Consider the following 12,398-nt stretch of genomic DNA (forward strand, 5'->3'; position numbering starts at 1 on the left):
GGGATGGGATTGGGACAGGCAATGGGGCTGGGAATGGAAATGGGGAAGGGAATGGGGCTGGGAATGGGAAGGGGAATGGGAATGAGAATGAGAAGGGGAATGGGCATGGGAATGGGGCAGGGAATGAGGATGGAGATGGGAATGGGGATGGGAATTGGGGACGGGAATTGGGAATGGGGCTGGGGATGGGGAAGGAAATGGGGATTGGAATGTGAGTGGGAGTGGGAATGGGGATGGAAATGGAGACAGGGAATGGGGCTGGGAATGAGGGATCACCAGCATGGGCTCCAGGAGAGGAATTTCCTGCCCTGTGCGCAGCTGGATGGGGCTGGAACGGGGCTGGGGATGGGGCTGAGAATGGGAAGGAGGCAGAGAATGAGGCAGGAAATGGGGCAGGGAATGGGAATGGGGCTGGGGCTGAGAATGGGAGAGAGAATGAGAGTGGTGCTGGGAATGGGGCTGGGAAAGGGAATGGGGCTGGGGATTGGGCAGGGGCTGGGAATGAGAATGGGGCTGGGAATGAGGCAGGAAATGGGGCTTAGAATGGGAATGGGGCTGGGACAGGGAATGGGGCTGGGACAGGGAATGGGAATGGGGCTGGGAATGAGGCAGGAAATGGGGCTTAGAATGGGCATGTGAACGGGGCAGGGGATGGGAATGGGGCTGGGACAGGGGATGGGAACGGGACTGGGAATGAGGCAGGAAATGGGGCTTGGAATGGGAATGGGGCTGGGACAGGGAATGGGGCTGGGGATTGGGCAGGGACTGGTGCAGGGGCTGGGAATGAGAATGGGGCTGGGACTGGGAATGGGGCTGGGACAGGGGATGGGAACGGGGCAGGGGATGGGAACGGGGCTGGGACTGGGAATGGGACAGGGAATGGGAACGGGGCAGGGAATGGGAATGGGGCTGGGACTGGGAATGGGGCTGGGACTGGGAATGGGAACGGGGCAGGGAATGGGAACGGGGCTGGCTCCCCTCCCACTGCAGGGAAGGATCAAACACCTTCGCTGTGTTTCCTGCTGTGGGAGGATCCTCGGGAGGAACTGGCTCCTCTCCACAGGCAGGGAAGAGCTTTCCCAGGTGGGGAATGAGGCAGAGATCAGGCAGGATTCGGGATTCCAATCAGCAGAGCAGCTCTTCAAAAAGAAATTTAACAAAAAAGAGGGAAAGAAATTTTAAAAAAAGAGAGAATGACAGAGCAGCCTCCTCACTCCACTCCTGAGAAAGTCCCTTCAAACTTTCCCAGCATTGCTGGGATTTGTTTGCCAAGGAGGTCAATTTGTGGTTTTTAATTTTATTGAAGTAACAACTCACAGATCCTAAGGTTGGTATATTAAATACTCTGGTTGCTGTACTGACAAAAAGCTGTCTAAGATGAGAATCCTTCTATCCCTGCGATTTTTCAGAAGATGGAAAGATAATTCTCAGGGAATATTAATTGCCAAGGCCTAAATAACAGTGAGGTAAGAGGGGCTGAGTGAGTAGGACATAATTAAAATATATCAGAGGAAATGGGAAAACTCCCCTGGGGATAATGGCCTGTGCAAGAGGGGGATGAAATCCCAGAACTGCACAGGCTGAAGATCCCTGGAATTCATTTGCTCTCCTGGATTTTGGGATAATCTGGGAGCTTCTTGTCCCAGCCCTCACCCCAAAATATCCCCATGTGCCACCTGCAAGGGCACAGACCGGGGATTTTTAGAGGAGAATCAGGGAAGGTTTTTGTATTTCCCTGAGTTTCCACTTCAGCCATTCTCCTCCTTATAGGGCTCTGGAAGATCATGGAATTATAAAATCCTGGAATAGTTTGGGTGGGAAAAGCCCATCCAGTCCCCCCTCTGTCATGGCAGGGACATCTTCCACTGTCCCAGGTTTCACAGAACTAAAAATGTCAGATTATGGTTTTTTTCTGACTTAGAGATGGGGTAACTGAGCAGTGTTTTAAAACTTTTATTTTAGTTTTATGTGAAGGGTGAGGTAATATAACATCCCCTGTACCCTCCCACAGATGAATTCAGCCACCACAATTCCAATTTCCCTGGGAAACGCCAGGATTTGCCATTTGCTGCTCTCCCTGCAGGCAGAGGCAGCAGCATCCAGCTCCTCCCTGCCCAGGGGGTGCAGGTGGTGCTGTCCCTGCCTGTGTCACCCCAGTGTCCTGTTTGTCACACAGACCCTGGCAGGGCCCAGAGCGTGGGACTGAAATCCCAGTGATGCCTGAGGATTTCAGCTTTTCCATTTTCCATCTATTGGTAACCCTGAGGTTCCTTAGTGTGTAACTCTGTGCCAGAGGAGCAATGCCACGGCTGACTCTCTCAATTAAAAGGTAAATATCCTGTAGAGATGTTAGAAGAAGTTTTATAGATTTATAGTTATAAAATATAGCTATATATATAAATATATATGAATAAATATATATATATAAAACTAGATATATAGTTTTACATATATATATAAAAAACTATCTATATGGTTATATTCTATATAATGATATATATAGTTATATAAATATAATATACATTTTAATAGTTATATTATATTATAATAATATCATAATATAATAATTATAATATATAATATAAGAATCATAATAATTACTATTACTATAATATTTATGTATTATTTATGTATATTATAATCTATTATATATAACCATATATATGATATATAGTTATATAAAAATAGAGATAATATATTTATATATTTATAATTATATTTATAGTTATAGTTATGTTTTACTCCCCTTGTGTTGCTATTATGGGGTGGCCTGGGTTTGGGACATTTGGGAGGGTCGGCTCATTACCATGGCAACAGCTGACCCCCAATCAAGGTGTCAGGAAGTGACGTCCACCACTGGGAAGTGAAGAAGGAGTTGATGGACAGAGCTTTGGGAGGGGTTAAAGGGTTAAAAAGGTGAAACCTCCATGGTGTGGATGGAGGGAAAAAAGTCCCCAGCTCCCAGTGCTGTAATATTTTCTCTATTCAGCCTTCTGCTGTATTTCTGATAAGGTTTAATAAACCTTTTTCAAGTTTTTGAAAGTGTTCTGGTTGAAAGCAAAACCAGTGAGAGACTCCAAGTCAGAAATAAAATGTATTAGGAAAAGGGGAAACCCCCCTCTCAAAATGCATGCAATAATACAAAAGAAAAACCCCTGACAGAGTCAGAACACAAGCTGACACTGTGCTGGGTCGGGCGGTGGGAGCAGTGGGGATGGAATGCTCAGGCTGAAGTGGGGATCTGTCAGACCCCAGGACATCCCTCTGGCTGCCCTGGAGGGCTCCAGCCCCTGCCAGGGGGCTCAGAGACCTTGGCACAGAGCCCAGGGCACCTGTGCCTTTGGTTTTCACCTATGGAGCACATCACCACCTTTATATGAAGAATTACAAGTCAAGAGAGTTTAAGCAGAATAATAGTTAGCTTGTCACGGGGTGAAAAGTAGATTTTTGGGGTTTTTAGAATGGAGGTTCGGGGTCCCAAAATGGAGGGATTTGGGTGTGTTTTGTCCTTCTTTCTCCTTCTTCTTGGCCTCCATGTTCTGGGTGATGTTGGCACTTTTGGATTGGTTTAAGGTAGGAACTCACTGTCCAATATAGGTGATAGGCATTGGGGAATTATTGTAAATAATGTACACGTAGTTTTTAGTATAAAAGACAACACCACCCTGAGGTGGGCAGTGTGCCTCTGTCTGACCTGCTGAACAAACCCCAGCAGGCCAGAGAAAGAATGTTCTAGATAACAACAAAATAAACGACCTTGAAAACCACATCTGAAGAACTCTGGCTCCCTCTTTGACTGCCAGGCTGGGAAAAGAGACTTTTTACACACCTTGGGGTCATCCTGACCAGCAGAGATTCCCAGAGGGATCCTGTAGAAACCATCAGGTGGCTCTTGTCCTCTGGAAGGCCAGTGGGTGAGGGTGGCCGTTCCTCTGGGAATCCAGTGGAAAGTCTGCTTGTGGTGCCCCAAACCCCAGATTATATCCAGGTGGGGATGCTCAGCTCCTCCCCCTGGGCGGAGCATCTCGCAATGGGCTGAAATCGTTCTGAGTGATGCCATGGGTCCTTGATTACCCGTGGAACAGAAATGGAGAAGGTTCATTTGCATATTGGGGTTAATCTTCTAATTACAGCTGCAGGTCATGAAGTCATTGACCCCAAGTTTGCTGCCCCCAACTCCCTTTTGTTGCCATCTCTGGGCCCTGAGGCAGTGAGGTGTCCTTGGTTGCCAGGCCTGGAGAGGAATTGTTGTGTCTGCCCCAAATGGGAGAGCAGCAGCTCACACTGGGTATGGAGTTCAGAGTTATGCCCTAAACTGGATTTATACCCAGAGCTATGCCCATAAACTGCAGGAATATAGATACATGGAAAATAGAAAAGCTGAAATCCTGGAGAGGAATTGTTGTGTCTGCCCCAAATGGGAGAGCAGCAGCTCACACTGGGTATGGAGTTCAGAGTTATGCACTAAAGAACTGCAGGATTACAAATGGATGGAAAATAGAAAAGCTGAAATCCTCAGGCATCAGAGCCTCAGCAGGGAAAAGTTTGTGTGGCAGAGACTCCTCCAAGCTTTGTGTGCTCCCCAGATGAGAACAGCAGCAGAAGGAGCACAGAAGGAGAAGGAGAAGCAAGATATTGATGGGCCCATTAACAGGAGATAAGGAAAAAACAATGCCCCTCCTGGTTTCAGCAGCTCTTGAGGATGGGATCTGAATTCGTTTTTATATTGTAACCTGGACAGAAAGTGAGGATCATTTCTCACAACTCTGAACTCCATACCCAGTGTGAGCTGCTACTCTCCCATTTGGGGCAGACACAACAATTCCTCTGCAGGCCTGGCAACCAAGGACACCTCACTGCCTCAGGGCCCAGAGATGGCAACAAAAGGGAGTTGGGGGCAGCAAACTTGGGGTCAATCACTTCATGACCTGAAGCTGGAATTGGCAGATTAACCCCAAAATGCAAATGGACCAAACCTATAAAAGTGTGAAATCTGTGAGTCCATTTTGGGTGCAGCTCCTGGGAGGCTTTGTCTGCCCTAAATGAACCTGAAGGCCCTTCAATAAATAGAAGTGCTTTAATGAATGAATTAACTCCCTTAATTTTGTCTTGCCTCTTAATTTTTGTCTTCTTCTGGCTGGAAACAGCCGGGAACTGCTCGTTCCCAACCCTGCTCTGCTCCCATCTGCTGCTCTGGGTGCTGCACCCTGAGCACAGGGCCCCTCTGCATTGTCTGCCTGAAATTCCATGGGTTCCAAGTTGATTTATGTCCTTTTTATCCCCCCTTTTTCTCCCTGCTCCTTCTTTTTGATCCAAACTGAAATAAAATAGAGGAGGAAAAGGTGTGCAGGAATATCTGAGAGCCTCGTGCAGGAACCAGAGCAGGGAAAAGCTGGATTTTCGCTTAGTCTGAAGGGCTGTTCCCATTCGTTTATTAGGAAAAGAGGCAGAAAAAGTGTTCCCAAAGCAGCCACAGGAGAGATCTGGGGATGGGAGTGAAGGAAAGAACCTGAAATCCTGGGAGGGGATCAAACCAAAGGGAAAAGGAGAAAGGACACTGGGAGTGACACAGAATCTGAGCTCTCCCTCCAAGGACATTTCCTGAGGGGATTTTGGACATTTCCTTTGCTTCTTGAAGGGATTCTGTACATTTTCTGTGCTTCCCAAGGGAGTTTTCACCTCCAGCTGTTTTCTGACAGCTCCAGGGTTTGCATCTTTTAAAGCAGATTTTCCTTTTCCGTGCCATTCCCCAAAAGCAGCAGGAGGGAAGATTTTCCAGAGCAGAGTTTCAAATACTCCAGTGGTGTTGAGGCAAATGGGTGAAGTTTTCAGGAGCCTGGAAAGGGGAAGGGAGAAGAGGTGGGATAAGAGCAGCAGTCACAGGATCCTGGAATGGTTTGGGTGGGAAGGTGGTGAGTCTCAACTTCTTTTTGCCAGGGTCGGGATTCAATCACAGGACAGAACTTCTTGTTCAACTCAGATGTTTATCAGTTCTTATCTCTGTCACACTCTCACAAACCCTGAGTTCTGCAGCACTTCTCTAGAACAAACTAAAAATGGAGCCCTGGCTCTCTCTCTCCAAGGCCTTTTAAGGATAAACTGTCCAAATAAGAAATGACACCGAAATTATTTTTACTTTTAACCCAATAACCAACCACCCATGGCCTGCAATGGGGACTTTTTACCCAATTACACAAAACCACCCAAAGCCATGGAGGAGAAGGTGAAGAAGAAGGAGAAGTAGGAGAAGGAGAAGAAGAAGGAGAAGAAGAAGGAGAAGAAGAAGAAGAAGAAGAAGAAGAAGAAGGAGAAGAAGGGGGAGAAGAAAGAAGAGGAGAAGAAGAAGGAGAAGAAGGAGAAAGAGGAGAAGGAAGACAAGGAGAAGGTGAAGAAGAAGAAGGAGAAGGGGGAGAGGAAGAAGAAGAAGAAGAAGAAGAAGAAAAAGAAGAAGAAGAAGAGGACGGTGAAGAAGAAGGACCAGCCTCAACCCCAAAACCTCCATCTTGCTTTGTATCCATTCCTATATTCTAAAACCTTGAACTCCAAGTTTTCCACCATGTGATGTCACACACTTCTATCCAAACTCCACACCCACAATCCCAGTTCTGTCATTCCATTTTTGAAGCTTTCTCCATGGCCTCAGGTCAATGCAGAGTTCTCCTGGGGGTCAGTGCCTGTCAGCACAGAAAGTCTCCAATTCTCAGCAGTCAGGGTTCCTACAGGAAGGGATCTTACAGCTCATCCAGTGCCACCCCCTTTCACCATCCCAGGGTGCTCCAAGCCCCATCCAACCTGGCCTGGGACACTTCCAGGGAACACCAGGATCCAGAATCTCCATTCATTCACTTTTCAGCAGCTCCCTCTGGCCCAGCTGCAGGGAAACAGAGCCCTCTCCAAAGGGACAATCATTTCCATGGGCACGGACAGTGACAGGCTGTGCTGCATCCCTGGGCACCATCCCCCTGTGCTCCCAAATCCCACATTTCTCTCCCATCAGATGGGAAAGGAGAACAGCCACACATTGATTGCTCAATTGTCACTGCTCTGGTGCCCTCAGGCCTCACACAAACTGGGAATTTGGCCCAGTCCAAGCCTCTGCTTTTGGAGGTTTGGCTGGGATTGGTGGTTTGGGACAGGAGGGGTTCTAATCCTTCCCTGCAGCAGGTGGAGGTGCCAGCCCCAATCCCTGCCCCATTCCCAACCCCAATCCCATTCTCATTCCTTGCCCTATCCTCAGTCCCAATCCCAGCCCCATTCCCTGCCCCAATCCCAGCCCCAATCCCTCCCCCATTCCCTCATTCCCAGCCCCAATCCCAGCCCTAATCCCTCATTCCCAGCCCCATTCCCAATCCAATCCCCATTCCCAGCCCCATTCCCATTCCGTGCCCCATCCCCAAACCCTTTCATTGTCCATCACAAACTCCTGAACACTAAGGGTTGTTTTTTTTGTGGATTCGTTTTTTTTTTTTTTTTTTTTTCCCTGGGAAACTCCACTGATTTAGCTCAGAGCTTTAATTTGAAATAGAAGGAAACTTTGGAGATCTTTTATCCCCATGGAACACTTGGAGCCCTAAAAATGGAGCCCTGTCTCTCTGTCTCCAAGGCCTGTTAAAGATAAACTGTCCAAATAAGAAATGACACCAAAATGATTTTTACTTTTAACCCAATAACCAACCACCCGTGCCCCACAATGAGGACTTTTTATCCAATTACACAAAACCACCCAAATGAACTGGGAACTCCTTTGGGGTGTCAGATTGGTAGAAAACAACCCCCAAATCACTCAGTTTAAACCTAAAGCACCTGCCCTGGATACCAGCGACTCCATGGAGGAAGAAGCGGGGACATCCAACATCCCAGCTGTGGGAACAGCTTCCCCCAGGATTCCCAGATGCCCAGCAGGCACAGATCTGTGGGAACCCAGCCTTTGTTAATCCCTGTGCTCAAGGAAATTCCCATTCCTGCCCCAGGAAGGAGCTGTTTCCTGCCAGCTGCCTTCCCACAGGGACTGGGGCTGTCTGGGGTCCCTGGACACCCCACGGAGCCTCCAGGGCTCCTGCATTGCTCCCTCCAGGTCTGGAGATTCCAGAGCTGCCTGGACAAATCATTTGGATTTCTGGCGATGTTTAAAACAGGCTGGGCAATGCCTGAGGAAGCTGGGAACAACCTGTGCCAGAAAGGATGGGCTGAGGGGTTTTAGCATCACTTTGTCCTCACTCCTCCCAATCCACCTCAGCTTTTGGAGAATTGGTTTGGAAATTCCTCCTCTCCCCCCAGGTAAACCCAGCCCTTCACTGCAGAAACCCCTGGCAAGGCTTGGAGATCTCAGCTGCTGCAGCAGGGAATTATCAAAGGGAAATTATATTATTATTTGGAAAATATATTGGGAAATATATTTATTTATATATAATATAATATAATATAATATAATATAATATAATATAATATAATATAATATAATATAATACAATACAATATAACATAATATAATAATATAATATAATAATATAACAATATAATAATATAATATAAAAATAAATAAAAATATTTATAAATATATTATATAATATAAATATATAAATATATATAAAATAGTATATAAATATATAATATAATAATATATATATTTATTCCAATATATATATATATATTGGAAAAATATAATAATTATATTATTATTTGGGAAATATATGATTATTAAACTATTATATTATATTATATTATATTATATTATATTATATTATATTATATTATTAGGGGGTTTTATAATTATTGGGAATTATCAAACCACCAAATCCACCTCAAATCCAGGGAATTTCTCCCCGGTGGCCACTGGAGTAGCTACTGACCCAAAGAATTGACTCTGGAAAGGTTCTGACAATCCTACACCAGGAAATTCCTGATTTCCCTGCTCTTCCCATGGAGAACTCCTCATGGATGGGGATTTCCAGGTGTTTTTTCCAGGGATTTCAGAGCTGGGAACCTCCTGCTCACCAGGGAGAGAAAAGAGCCTGGAATAATGACTGAAAATTGCTCAGATCTTTTCCAAAGAAAAATTTCCACTCGGAAATGCTTGCCAAGGTCTGGATTGGGGGTAGCAAATATCTCCTGGAGCTGCAGGATGAAGGCTGGCTAATTAACAGCACTTAATTGCTGCCTGGAGGAATTGTGGGTACAGGAATGTAATTAAAGAGTCCAATCCACAGAAATGGTGGATTTTTCCCTCTGGGGCAGGTAGGATTTCGGGCTCACTCCTGGAATAGCAGTGAGCAGTCAGTGGGGGGAGGCAGGGAAACCAAGGCAGGAAGCTTTGGAGAATGCTCTGCTTCCAAAAATAGCCCCGGGGTTTGGTTATTTCAGGGTTCAGAGCCACCAGGCAGCAAAATCTGCACAATCATCCCCTCCAGGCAGTGCCCCAGGCAGCGGCTCCGGGAGCTGAAGTGCAAATTTGGGCAAGGGTGCGAGGAATGCTGGGCTGGGAAGCAGGGAAAGGCCCTGGTCTGGACACAAAATCCCATTTAAATATCCCAAGGGACAGCAGGAACAGCCTGGGACAGCTCTGATCCCTCAGGAACAGCCTGGGGCAGCTCTGATCCCTCAGGAACAGCCTGGGACAGCTCTGATCCTCCAGGAACAGCCTGGGACAGCTCTGATCCCTCAGGAACAGCCTGGGACAGCTCTGATCCTCCAGGAACAGCCTGGGGCAGCTCCAAACCCTCGGGAACATCCTGGGGCTGCTCTGATCCCCCAGGAACAGCTTGGGGCAGCTCCAAACCCTTGGGAACAGCCTGGGGCAGCTCTGATTCCCCTGGGAACAGCTTGGGGCACCTCCAAACCCCTCAGGAATATCCTGGGACAGCTCTGATCCCTCAGGAACAGCCTGGGGCTGCTCTGATCCCCCAGGAACAGCTTGGGGCAGCTCCAAACCCTTGGGAACAGCCTGGGGCAGCTCCAAACCCCTCAGGAATATCCTGGGACAGCTCTGATCCCCCAGGAACAGCCTGGGGCAGCTCCAAACCCTTGGGAACATCCTGGGGCAGCTCTGATCCACTGGGAACAACTTGGGGCAGCTCCAAACTCCTCAGGAATATCCTGGGGCTGCTCTGATCCTCCAGGAACAGCCTGGGGCAGCTCCAAACCCTTGGGAACAGCCTGGGGCTGCTCTGATTCCCCTGGGAACAGCTTGGGGCAGCTCCAAACCCTCAGGAATATCCTGGGGCAGGTCCAAGCCCTTGGGAATATCCTGGGGCAGCTCCAAACCCTCAGGAATATCCTGGGGCTGCTCTGATCCCCCCGGGAATGGCCTGGGGCAGCTCCAAACCCCCGGAATCAAGAAGCTCTGGAGCAGGCTGGGAATTTCTGGATGAGAAAAGCCCCAAATCCAATTTTTCCTGCACTTTCTGATGGAGCTGCCTCAAAGCCTCTTTGGGATGGGTTAGAGCCCAGACATTTGTCTGACAAGTTGCTGGTGAACAAAGCACACAAAGCTGGAACTCCAGCTATGTGCAAGGCTATTTATGTTTGTCCCTTTGCAAGTTGTTTCTTTCAGGTGAAGTTTCCTCTTTAAGAAACTCTGATTTTTAGGTGCCTGCAAGAAAATTCCCAACTCCCAAAAAGCCTCTCAGTTCCCAGGTTCTGCTGGATAAATCCAGCCCTTCTCATAGATTAACCTGAAAATGCATCTTCGGTGGATTTTGCCTCCAAGAGCTCGATTTTTAACCAAAAAAGGCCTGAGCAGGAGCTGCTGCTTTGAGATTTCCAGGAAATCGAGGCTTTCAGAACCTCAAAATTAATCTCCCAAGCATTAATCTTCCCTTCTAATTAAGAGATTACAGAAATGCACACGGAGCAGCTGCTGAAACACACCTCAGCTATGGGGTATGGGCAGCACAAGTTCCTGCTGAACATGCAGGAAAATGGGATTTTCCCTGACTTTCAGGGCAAAAAGTTTCAGTTTCAGTTCAGTTTTCCCTTCAGTTTTGCTTCAGTTTTCCCTCTTTAGTTCTGAAGAGGACGAACCAACACAAGTTAATCTCAAGCACGCAGTGGAAATTTGGGGTGAACACGGGATTTTCACCCTCCATCCCTCCATTCATGACATCCCCCAAACCTTTTCCAAGGGGCAGTGTCTATCCCCGATGGACAGATCCAATGGGAATGGGAAGGGGATCCAGGACAGGCAGCCTGAACCCAGCAAGTGAATCCAAATCCTTTCCAGAGGGGTCACCACAACCCCAGAGCCCCATTCCTGGTCCTTTCCATTGAATTGCTGCATCCCAGCCCTTCCAGGGCAGGAACAGCTCTTTGGGATCCCAATTCCTGCTCTGCTTTCCCCAGGTCCTTGTGGTGATGCCTGAGGATTTCAGCTTTTCTATTTTCCATCTCTCTGTGATCCTGCAGTTCTTTAGGGCATAACTCTGAACTCCATACCCAGTGTGAGCTGCTGCTCTCCCATTTGGGGCAGACACAACAATTCCTCTCCAGGCCTGGCAACCAAGGACACCTCACTGCCTCAGGGCCCAGAGATGGCAACAAAAGGGAGTTGGGGGCAGCAAACTTGGGGTCAACGACTTCATGACCTGCAGCTGTAATTGGAAGATTAACCCCAAATTCAAATGGACCAAATTTATAAAAGTGTGAAATCTGTGAGTCCATTTTGGGTGCAGCCCCTGGGAGGCCTTGTCTGCCCTAAATGTCCCTGAAGGCCCTTCAATAAATAGAAATGTTTTTATTTTATTAATTTTGTCTGGCCTCTGTTTTCAGGTAGCCCCAAAAGGCATCAGTGGCAGCTCTGTGGAGCTCCAGCTGCCTCAGCCTTATCAACCCCAATGGTGCTGTGATAACAGCCTGGGGGTCTTTGCATCCTCTTGGAGCATTTTCCTCTTGGAGCAGCTCTCCCAGAGGAGCAGTGCCTGCCCCTGTGATGCCCTGGGAAGGCTGAGCTGGAGCAGAGGCTGGACAGAGCTGAAGAATAAAGCAGGGATTTATCAAAAAGCCTCCATGGATCCACCTTGGGCAGCACAAGAGCCCAGCCAGGGCTGCGCCCAAAATGAACCAAAATGGTCACAAAATGAACCAAAATGGTCACAAAATGAACCCAAGCTGAACCAAAATGGTCCCAAAATGGATGAGGTCACAGGGTCTCTCACTTTTATAAGTTCTGCTCCATTTTCATATTGCAGTTCATTGTCCAATTCCAGCTTTAGCCTATGCGGTCCCATCCTTGTTTTTCTCTCTCCAGCCCACGGTGTTTGTGCTCCTGGGCCTGAGATTTGGGTCATTTGTCCTTGGCCCCCAGCTGGAGCAGGAATTGTTTTGTCTCCCTGCTCTGTGCACAGAGCTCACCATCCCATAATACAAAGCCCAGACCCACACACTAAAGCAGCACAGAATGTGAA

The sequence above is a fragment of the Agelaius tricolor genome, unplaced genomic scaffold (genome assembly GCF_023055355.1).
Source record: "Agelaius tricolor isolate 1412-34295 unplaced genomic scaffold, bAgeTri1.0.p SCAF_41, whole genome shotgun sequence".
NCBI classification, from domain to species: domain Eukaryota; kingdom Metazoa; phylum Chordata; class Aves; order Passeriformes; family Icteridae; genus Agelaius; species Agelaius tricolor.